The sequence below is a fragment of the Bos javanicus genome, chromosome 15 (assembly GCF_032452875.1).
Source record: "Bos javanicus breed banteng chromosome 15, ARS-OSU_banteng_1.0, whole genome shotgun sequence".
NCBI classification, from domain to species: Eukaryota; Metazoa; Chordata; class Mammalia; order Artiodactyla; family Bovidae; genus Bos; species Bos javanicus.
The window spans coordinates 11,118,682-11,131,191 of NC_083882.1; positions in this window are offsets into that span (position 1 = coordinate 11,118,682).

Below are 12,510 nucleotides of genomic sequence, written 5' to 3' on the forward strand. Positions count from 1 at the left end.
TACAGAATGCAATTTCTTCTATACTTTTATTAAGTGAGATAAAACCTCCAGATGCCAGTACTTTAAAATGTGTTATACAGAAAATTAGAACAGTTTAATATTTTTCAAAACATAAAAGAGGAAAAGAGTCACTTGTCATCTTCATCAAAAAGAGGTCTTGGTTGAGGGTGAGAGCATATAATTAGCAATTTTATTCATTAGCATTTCCTTCCTCTTTAAAAAGAAATATTGGCTTTAATTTTGCAAAATATATAAACTGTACATAATATTTCAAAATACATAAAATTTTTAGTAAAGACACCCTCATTCATGTGGATTCTTTTTTTTAGTTTCTTTAAGTACTAGCAATGTTCATATTATGGTGCACAACATGAAATAAGAGAATTCATTATCAGCAGCATTACCCACCAAAAGGCATGGAATACTGCTTGGACTTATATAAAAGATCTATTAAGAAAAAGTTGTCCAGGGGAAAGAATAGGGCAGGAAGAAAACCCTCAAAATAATATGCTGACCTGAAACAAATAGACTGTCAGGTGTTTTTCTAGCAAAAATGGGTTTATTGAAGATCAGCAGAGACTAGGGATTGGTAAACAAGGTGAGACATCTGAAATCCCTGCTCAGCAAGGGAAGGATACAGCTTTTACAGAAAAAAAGGAAGTGGGGAAGGTTGCAGTAAACCAAGAGTCTATGGCTTTTCTTTATCTGAGTCCTTGCCAGGAGAGAAGAGTCTTTCTTCATGCTGTTTGGCTCTGCTATAACTGCAGGAAACAAGAATGCACCCTTCAGTTTTTCCAAATTCATTTAATTGAATTTTCTATTATGTTGTACAGTATAAACAGAAAAGCAGAAGTTATAGTCAAAACAGGGCACAAAGTCTTATTTATTCTTGCTGTTGTAGCCTCTTTCATTTCCAATTATCCCCTCTTCCCTGGTATTTTTACTTGATAATGGAAAACTGTAATGGTAGATTCTTCTTTTCCAGAGACATGGAGTAATATTGTATAGGTCTTATTAGTTTAAGACTGTCACAATAAATCTCCCTGGGGAGAAGATACTATTTTCAATTCACAAAGTTAGCAGAATGTGAAATCACTTCTGATTACTCTTCTTCTATTTCATCCTGGTTCAATTAGCATAGGATATTGTATTTGTGAATTACTTGTCATCCAAGGCTTCCTGGTATGTTTATAATGGCAAATGAATTATATGCTAAGAATTTTCTATAATGTACACATAAAGCTATTTATTATGTGATGTACAACAATTGTGTTGGAATATTAGCAAAAAAGAAAGTGATATATTCATTTATTTTACAATCAGTATAATCTTTGTCATGTCATCAGTTTATTCACTATTAAAAAAAAATAAAACCTAGAAAGAATACAAAGTATTTTCATTGACAATTCAGGTAGAATTCTCAACAATAGATAAAATTTTTAGGCTTAAAGAAGAAAAATGATTAAAATCATCCATATTCAGATACTTTTTTTCTGCACTGAAAATTTATTAACAAGAGAAAGGAGAATAATTAGAGACTTTGTTCTTGCAATTGATGTCTTTTGCTATTTTATTTGATATATACCTGATGTAAAATGTTGTGTTAGTTTCAGGTGTATAGCAGTGATTAAGTTTTATATTTACATATATATATATATCCATTATTTTTCAGATTATTTTATTATAAAATAGTATAGTTTCTATACAGTACAGTGCTATACAGTAGTTCCTTGTTGGTTATATGTTTTATATATAGTAAAATGCATATATTAAACCCAAAGTCCCAGTTTATTTCTGCTCTCCTATCCACTTTGATAACCATAAGTCTTTTCTATTTAGGTGCATCTATTTTTGTTTTGTAAGTAAGTTCATTTGTACCTTTTTTTTTTTTTTGATCCCACGTATGATCAATATCACATATCACATAGTATTTGTCTTTGGCTTATGCACTTAGTGTGATAATCTCCAGGTCCTTCTATGCTGCTATGAATGGCATTATTTAATTTTTTAATGGCTTAGTAATAGTCCATTGTGTATATATATATAACATATTTTATTCATTCATTTGTCAATGGAAATTTATGTCACTCTCATGTTTTGGTTATTGTGAATATTGCTGCTATGAATACTGGCATGCGTATCTTTTTGAATTAGAGATTTTTCTGGATATATGCCCAAGACTGGGCTAGAAGGATCACTGGATCATATAATTAGTCTATTTTTAGTTTTTAAAGGAATCTTTGACTGTTTTCCAGTGTCATACCAACTTACATTACAATCGAGGGTTCCCTTTTCTCCACACCCTCTCCAGTGTTTATTATTTGCAGACTTTTTGATGATGCCATTCTGACCAGTGTGAGGTGGTACCTCATTGCAGTTTTGATTTGCACTTCTCCCATAATTAGTGATGTTGATCGTTTTTCTATGAACCTGTTGGCTATCTATATACCTCCTTTGGAGAAATGGCTGTTTAGATTTTCTGTGCATTATTTGATTGGTTGTTTTCTTTTCCTTTGGAAGAGGGAGAGAGTTATAGCTCTGTATCAGCTGTTTGTATATTTTGGAAATTTACCCCTTTTTGGTCACATCATTTGAAAATATTTTCTTTTATTCTGTAGGGCTTCCTAGGTGGTCTAGTGGCAAAGAACCCACCTGTCAATGCAGGAGACAAAAGAGATGCAGATTTGATCCCTGGGGTGGGAATATCCCCTGGAGGAAGGCATGGCAATCCACTTCAGTTTTCTTGCCTGGAGAATCCCAAGGACAGAGGAGACTGGCGGTCTATGAGCTATAGTCCATAGGGTTACAAAGAGGTGGACAAGACTGAAGTGACTTAGCATACTATAAGGTTGGTTTTTCATTTTGCTTATGGTTTCATTTGTTGTAAACACACACACACACTTTTATTTAGGTTCCATTTGTTTAGTTTTATTTCCATTGCTCTAGGAGACATCCAAAAAGATATTGCTGCAAATTATGCCAAAGAGTGTACTGCATATCCTGTTTTCCACTCTGATTTTCGTGGTATCTGGTCTTACATATAAGTCCCAGAAATAAGCCTATGGTCAGTTAATCTAAGACATAGGAGGCAAGCATATACAATGGAGAAAAGACAAGCTCTTCAATGAATAGTGTTGGGAAAATTGGACAGCTACATGTAAAATAATAAATTTAGAACACTTTCTAGAATCATATACAAAAACAAACTCAAAATTTATTGAAGATATAATTACAGCTTATTTCTAACTGGATTCCAAAATTTCCAATGATTTTTATTTTTATGATTGTTGAAGCAAAGCAGTTAAAACTAATTTCTTGTTTGTACTAGAGACATGTGAAACAGAAGAATTTCCTCTATTGGGAAAACAATTATTTTCTTCTCTAGAAATTTGAATACTGAAATCTCAAATGGTAAGTGTAACACTTTGAATGTATTCATGGTTGAGTAATACTGAAAGCTCATGCAGGACTAGTGCATTATGGCAATTAAAATATCTAATATATTTTTAATATCCTAAAATGGTATATCATTTTATGTATGCCATATTTAACACTGCCCAAATGAAGAATAGGAACTTATTACTGGGAAGAAAATACAAAATTATTTGACTATCTTCAACATTTTACAAGTTATATAATATTTAATGTAAAGGAAAATAATCATATTAGTTCTCTGTAATTTTTGAACTGGTCTGAATTATTTTCACTTTTTAAATGAATACATTTCCTTCTTTCTTTCTTTCCTCTACTCCTTTCTTCCCTTCTTTCTAGAGTGGATTAGAAATTAAAGGATAGATATGTAACAGAAATATGTATGATAAATATTAAAAATAATTAACATTATCCTAAATCAAAGTAGATAAAGCTGAATTATTGAAGAAAAAGGAGACTTCAGGCTAACTTAGAAAATAAATTGTATCTTTGTAAGAAATGAAAATCTCTTCCACTCAGAGCATGGATCACTGTCAATAGGTAAAAAAAGAAAAAAAAGATAATCATTTTCACTGTATCATCTCACTGAGTAAATCATTGCTGGGAAATAATAAAACTTCCTGTCTTTAAAGTGGCACTTTTATTTCCTTAAGTACAAATTCTATTTCCTCTCCTGGAGGGTTTTGATAGCTAAAATAGATATTTCCTTTCTTTGACTTTCTCGGACAATTTTGCTGGTTAACACTTCCCTAGATAAAACAGAAATTTAATTGTGAGATTTTTGTTGTTCTATTGTTCCAATATGCATCCAAACAACCTCTCAGAATCTTAGGATAAAATGTTGCAATATTGGAATCTACCAGCTATTTCCAATGCAAGATAATTGTCAATTGTCAATAAGAAAATTATGAGTTGACTACATTTTTTTATTTTCACTGTTTCAAACTAAAAACCAAGAGTACCAACTTTTAATTTTCCTTTACAAAGATATCATAACTAGTTTAATTATTCAAATTTATTTTTCTGACCTATAAAATGGAAATAATAGTATCTGGTGCCTGTCTTCTTTTTTAGGTTAGCATGGAATTGCTAGGTGGTTAATGGAAAGTATGACTAGAATTCCATCCAGTTGAGAAATAAGTAACTTAGATTTATTTTGCTTGACTGGGCTTGTTGATCGAGGGTGTTGGGAATGGTCATTTTTAAAAGCTTTTTCATAAGTTAATTATAATATTAACTAATACTAGAAATTGAAGTTATAGTTGTAGAATTAAAGAAGGAAAATTATTTTTCAACATGACCACAAGTTTTATTTTTGCTGTAAAATTTATGAAATTTTCCTATGTTTATCAAATAATTTATGTATTCTACACTCATTTAATGCTACTCTGTTGGATGACAGGCAAAGTACTAAAGATAAAAGGGAAAATATTACTTATGTTTAGTCCTAGAAACATGACAGAGAGAAATACAAATCAATAATTATGAACAGAAATCTTTGATAAATGCTAAGAAAAATACTAAGGATGAGAAATAAAACTAGAAGGATTTCCTAAGTGGCCAGGGAAAGGTTAAATTTGGCCTGAGAGAATGATGAATGTAAATACAGAAGGTCATGGACCATCATCATGCCTCTGCTATTAACAGGTATTTATTTAAGACTAGAAGACTTGGTGAGACTGGTGGAAGTTGCACCTAGAAGTGAGGACAGGAACTAGAATATGAAAGACTAAATGTGCTTGATAGTATATTTTATTTGAAATATACTAGGAAGATCATCATTTGTGGTATACACTGGAGAATTTTGTTGAAGTTTTTGTTTATTTATGCTTGGCTTTTTACCTAGTGGAAAAATTTTTTTTTGTTATTGAGAATATATAAAGATGCATTTTGGGATAGAGATCAGAATCATGAAGTTATATAAATTCTAAACAGACCAATTACAGAAAAATATTAAAAGTTATTGAAAAGCCCTGCTGTATCTCATAACTCAGTAGATTCACCAACCTAGATGATTTCATGAGGGAATACTAAAAAAAATCTTAAATCACACAGTTCCAGTACTAGTTGAAATGTTTCAATAAAGAGAGAAAGAAAATATTCAAAAACTTTTCTTTTAATCAAAACAAGGCAAAAGTGGGCTGCCGTCCATTGGGTTGCACAGAGTCGGACATGACTGAAGCGACTTAGCAGCAGCCAGCAGTAGCAGCAGCAGCATCATAAAAAAAAAGAAAAAGAAAAAAAAACTATCTTGTTTACCATTTATTTTGGTATGCAAAATATTTCATATTTAATTAGAGCTTATGTTTATTTTTTATTATTATTTTTCCCCCGTTACTCTAAGAGGTGGGTCAAAGGGGATCTTGTTGCCATTTTTGTCAAATAGTGTCTTGTCTATATTTTCCTCAAAGAGTTTTATAGTGTCTGGCCTTACATTTAGGTCTTTACTTTGTTTTGTGCTTATTTTTGCATATGATGCTAGGAAATGTTCTAATTTCATCTTTTACATGTAACTGTCCAGTTTTCCTAACACCACTTACTGAAGAGGCCGTCTTTTCTCCATTGTATATGTTTGTGCCCTTTGTCAAAAATGAAGTGCCCATAGGTGCATGAGTTTATAACTGCCTTTCTATCTTGTTCTATTGATCTATATTTCTGTTTCTGTGCCAGTACCATACTGTCTTGATGACTGTAGCTTTGTCGTATATTCTTAATTCAGGAAAGTTAATTCCTCTAGCTTTATTTTTCTTTCTCAAAATTGCTTTGTGTATTTGGGGTCTTTTGTGTTTTATACAAATTGTAAAAAGTGTTGTTCTAGTTCTGTGAAAAATACCATTGCTAATTTCATAGATGCTTATTTGAATTGGTAGTATAGTCATTTTAGCAAAATCATTCTTCCAATTCAATGGAAGAATGGTAAATCTCTCCATCTGTTTGTATTGTCTTTGATATCTTTCATCAGCATCATAGTTTTCTGCATATAGGTCTTTTGTCTAATTAGGTAGGTTTCTTCCTAGGTAGTTTATTCTTTCTGTTGCAATGGTGATGTGAATTGTTAATTTATCTTTCTGACTTTCTCATTGTTAGTATATAGAAATGCAAGGGATTTCTGTGAAAAGAAGACCCTTGGAAGGGGAGAAAATAATTGCAAATAAAGCAACTGACAAGGGGTTAATTTCCAAGATACATAAACAACTCATGTAGTTCAATATCAGGAAGACAAACAATCCAATTAAAAAAAAAATGGGTGGAATACCTCAACACATATTTCTCCAAATAAATACAATGTTCTTTCTTTATAGCTTCTGCTGCTGCTGCCGCTAAGTCACCTCAGTCATGTCCGACTCTGTGCGAACCCATAGACGGCAGCCCACCAGGCTCCCCCGTCCCTGGGATTCTCCAGGCAAGAATACTGGAGTGGGTTGGCATTTCCTTCTCCAATGCATGAAAGTGAAAAGTCAAAGTGAAGTCGCTCAGTCGTGTCCGACTCTTAGCAACCTTATGGACTGCAGACTACCAGGCTCCTCCGTCCATGGGATTTTCCAGGCAATAGTACTGGAGTGGGGTGCCATTGCCTTCTCCATTCTTTATAGCTAATAAACATTAAAAGATGTCATTAAAAGAGAAATGCAAATCAAAGCTACAATAAGTTATAACCTCACACCTGTCAGGATTACCAACATCAAAAAAATCTACAAACAATAAATGCTGGAAAGGATGTGGAGAAAAGGGAATACTCTTCAACAGTTGGTAGGAATGTAAATAGATACACTTACTATATAGAGTGGTATAGATATTCCTTAAAAAACTACGTATAAAACTACCATACAGGCCAGCAATCCCATAACTGGACATATACCCTGAGAAAACCATGATTCAATAAGACACATGTACCTCAATATTCTTAGAAGAATTATTTACAGTAGCCAAGATATGGGAGCAATCTAGATGTCCATCAACAGATGAATAGATGAAGATCTATTCTATGAAGATCAAATATCAAAATATATTCGATACATATATACAAAGGACTATTACTCAGCCATAAAAAGGAATGGAATTGAGTCAGTTGTAGTGAGATGGATGAAACTAGAGTCTGTCATATAAAGTAACATAAGACAAAAGAGAAAAACAAATATTGTATATTAACACAAAGATATGGATCTAGAAAATGGTACCGATGAACTTAATTGCAGGGCAGGGATAGAGACGCAAATGTAGAGAACAGACTTGTGCACACAGCAGGGGAAGGAGAGGGTGGGACCAATTGAGAGAATAGCATTCACATATATATACCACTATGTGTAAAATATATAGCTGGTAGGAAGCTCCTGTATACCACTGGGAGCTCAACTTGATGCTCTTTGATGACTTAGAAGGGTGGGATGGGGTGAGATGGGAGGGAAGCTAAATAGGAGGGTATATGTATATACTTAGAGCTGATTCATGTTGTTGTATGGGAGAAACCAACACAAAATTGTAAACCAATTATTCTCCAATTAAAGCAAACAAGAAACATCAAAATAAGTCAAAAGGTGAAAAGTGTGTATCCTAATAAAGCTGAATAAGTTATTATTTGGCATTAATTAAATGATAAAGAAAAACAAACAAACAAACAAAAAATCCTAGAACTCAAAACACTCGTATATATTTTGCCAAACTTCTAAACAAATAGAAAACAAAATCCTGTAGGATATCAATATCATGATTTATTTGTTTCAATCTAGATTTGTAAAATAGTAGAATATTCAGTTCAGTTCAGTTCAGTCCCTCAATCGTGTCTGACTAATTGCAACCCCATGAATCGCAGCACACCAGGCCTCCCTGTCCATCACCAACTCCCAGAGTTTATTTAAACTCATGTCCATCAAGTCGGTGATGCCATCCAGCCATCTCATCTTATCTTCTGTCGTACCCTTCTCCTCCTGCCCTCAATCCCTCCCAGTATCAGAGTCATTTCCAATAAGTCAAGTCTTCACATGAGGTGGCCAGAGTACTGGAGTTTCAACTTTAGCATCAGTCCTTCCAATGAACACCCAGGACTGATCTCCTTTACAATGGACTGGTTGGATCTCCTTGCAGTCCAAGGGACACTCATGGGTCTTCTCCAACACCACAGTTCAAAAGCATCAATTCTTCAGTGCTCAGATTTCTTCACAGTCCACTCTCACATCCATACATGACCACTGGAAAAAACATAGCCTTGACTAGATGGACCTTTGTTGGCAAAGTAATGTCTCTGCTTTTGAATATGCTATCTAGGTTGGTCATAACTTTCCTTCCAAGGAGTAAGCATCTTTTAATTTCATGGCTACAGTAACCATCTGCAGTGATTTTGGAGCCCCCAAAATAAAGTCTGGCACTGCTTCCACTGTTTCCCCATCTACTTCCCATGAAGTGATGGGACCAGATGCCATGATCTTCATTTTCTGAATGTTGAGCTTTAAGCCAACCTTTTCACTCTCTTCTTTCACTTTCATCAAGAGGCTCTTTAGCTCCTCTTCACTTTCTGCCATAAGGGTGGTGTCATCTGCATATCTGAGTAGAATGTTAGGAATTCTATAAATATAAGTCATAATAATAAGTCAAAAAGAAAAAATAGATTATCTCCATAATTCCAAGTAGGGTGTTTCATAAAACTCAGTAGCCATTATGGCTAAAAACTCACATTCGCAAGTGAAACACAATAAAACAAACAAAAAGAGATAAACAGAAACTACCAAAATTACAAGCAAAAAATAAACAGATGAATAGATAGAAACTGCTTTATCATGATGATAGGTTTGCATGAATAAAAAGCCATCAGTTTGCTTAATGGTGAAATTTTAGAAGGACATCCATTAAGTCAGAATATCACTATTGCATTATCATTTCATATTTTTCTGACTGATGCAATTAGGAGAGCAGTAGGCAAGTCATCAACACTCATTAGGAGGAGAATAAATAAATTGTGAAACATACATACAGAGGACTATAACTCAGGTTTGGAGTAATAAGATAACAGAAGTGAGCTAGTACTATATATATATATATATATATTACTATATATATATCCTAATGGATCTGTATTGTATATGAAAATAGCTAGATAAAGAAGAATATGTGCAATGAACTTCCATTTCTTTAAAAAACATGAATATATGTAAATATGCTTATATAAGCATGGGCAATTTCTGGAGTGATACACACACACGCACACATGAACAAACTACTATGCTTTAGTGTTGGGGCTGGAACTATTGAATGATAACAGAGTTTATCTTTTGTTATACAATATGTATCCTTTATAATTTTTAGCCAAAACAATATAGCCAAACCAATTATTATTTATCCTTTTAATAGATTACTTACTCTATAAAAAATAAATTCCTTAAATAATCTGGTATCTAGAATTCGAAATTTACACAAAAATATCACGTCTCCACACCATACTACTAACTACCTATCCCATATTCATTTTAGCAATATTAGCTTAGCAACCGTGCATTTAGCAATATTTCTAAGTTGTTATTTTAGAGTCCATTATTTCTTAACTATTCTTATTTTATTTATTGTGGTTTAAACTTGAGGCTACATTTCTTATCTCCAGTTTCCTTGGAAAGACACTGAGTTAAAGACTAACACTTTATCTTAAAAAGTGTTACTGAAGAATTCAAAGTGAAAGCAATTACATTTTAAAATTTAACTTAGACATGATTGAGGATAGTGGTATTGAAAGTGAAAAATGAAGTTGTTCAGTTGTGTCCGACTCTTTGCGACCACATGGACAGTAGTCTGCACCAGGCTCCTCCATCCATGGGATTTTCTAGGCAAGTGTACTGGAGTGGGTTGCCATTTCCTTCTCCAAGTGGTGTTGAAGGGGTGTAGATTATGGCTTATATACTGATACAAATATGACCCTTAATTGCTGCTGCTGCTGCTAAGTCGCTTCAGTCGTGTCTGACTCTGTGCGACCCCATAGACAGCAACCCACCAGGCTCCGCCGTCCCTGGGATTCTCCAGGCGAGAACACTGGAGTGGGCTGCCATTTCCTTCTCCAATGCGTGAAAGTGAAGTAGCTCAGTCGTGCCCGGCTCTTAGCGACCCCATGGACTGCAGCCTACGAGGCTCCTCATCCATGGAATTTTCCAGGCAAGAGTACTGGAGTGGGGTGCCATTGCCTTCTCAGATGACCTTTAATTAGTATCTAATAAAATAACTTACTCCTGTTTATACATTTAGCATAGGGCAAACTCTAATCTTATTATATGGAATACATGAGATGAAAGCAAAATAGATCAGTGCACACATAATGTGACTTCTGAATTAGAAGTTGTTTTTGAATGGCTCAAAAAAAATTGTTTTTGATGACATTAAGAGGCAGAAACAGTAACAAAACAAATGAAATAGAACACAAATGATGTAAATAATTGAAGATGAGCCATTACCATTAACATAGACTCTTCTCTAGATTGTAAGACAAAAAGGGTCTCCATTCAACAACCATCTAGATGACTGATACCTAAAATTGATTTTTAAGCATAAATAATCCTGATCAGTTTAACTGCATAGAGAAATGTTCAACTTATACAACAATTTTTATAATAACATGATTTCATATAGAAAATTTTATTTCCTTCACACTGATGCAGTAACAGTGGTAGTAATATCTCTAGGGCAATTTATTCTAAAATCATCAGTGTAAACAAATAAGGATTTCTGGAATACAGAAAAACTGAGGTTAAGCAAAAGGATGTTTTACTATTGGGCTGCTTATCCAAGATTAATATGCATCACAATGATGGAACACTTTGTAATTAAGCTGTTGTTTCCTTTTTTAAATTGACTTTGATTTTCAAGTGTACTAATAAACGTGTCAATTATATTAAATAGAGAACTTAGGTTTCAATAATTTTCAACAAATGTTTTAAATGTTCTTACCGTAATGATAACTGGTAACTTGGGCTCTAAAGTAACAAATTATTCCTCCATTGCCTTTGGTTTTTCTATTCTCCTTGATTCGTTTAGTTATTTTTCTTTATCTAAGATGCAGATTCAGTCATTTAAATAAGCTGCAGGTCAGGAAGGTTTTACTGTAGGTGCATTACTTTTTTTTTTTTTTTTAATAGATAGCTGAATACACCCTGTTGATAATCTAATATTGTTAATTTTCATTTGCCTATGCTACTAGGAATTTCTCAAATATTGCAATTTTCATAAAATTATTATAAAATGTTAGCTACACAAATCTCTTTGTAAAGATGAATATTAATACATTTGGCTATTTTTTCAATAACTGATGTTCAATACTAAAAGAATATGAGATAATATCACTCATCAATAGCTGCTGTTAGAATCATTTTTTATTATTGCTCCAATGTAGGAACTTTTTTAATTTTTAAGTTTAAAGTCTTGCCAATTTTCTTTCTCTATGACATTCTTATTTTTTTAATTTATTTTTATTTTTAAATTTGATTTTATTTTTTAACTTTGCAATATCCTATTGGTTTTGCCATATACAGGCACAATGAATCCACCACAGGTATACATGTGTTCCCCATCCTGAACCCTCCTCCCTCCCCATACCATCCCTCTGGGTCGTCCCAGTGCACCAACCCCAAATATCCAGTATCGTGCATTGAACCTGGACTGGCAACTAGTTTCATATATGATATTATACATGTTTCAATGCCATTCTCCCAAATCATCCTACCCTCTCCCTCTCCCACAGAGTCCAAAAGACTGTTCTATACATCAGTGTCTCTTTTGCTGTTTCCTACACAGGGTTATTGTTACCACCTTTCTAAATTCCATATACATGCGTTAGTATACTGTATTGGTCCACCAATGGCACCCCACTCCAGTACTCCTGCCTGGAAAAACCCATGGATGGAGGAGCCTGGTGGGCTGCAGCCCATGGGGTCGCTAAGAGTCAGGCATGACTAAGCGACTTCACTTTCACTTTTCACTTTCATGCATTGGAGAAGGAAATGGAAACCCACTCCAGTATTCTTGCCTGGAGAATCCCAGGGACAGAGGAGCCTAGTGGGCTGCCATCTATGGGGTTGCACAGAGTCGGACACTACTGAAGCGACTTAG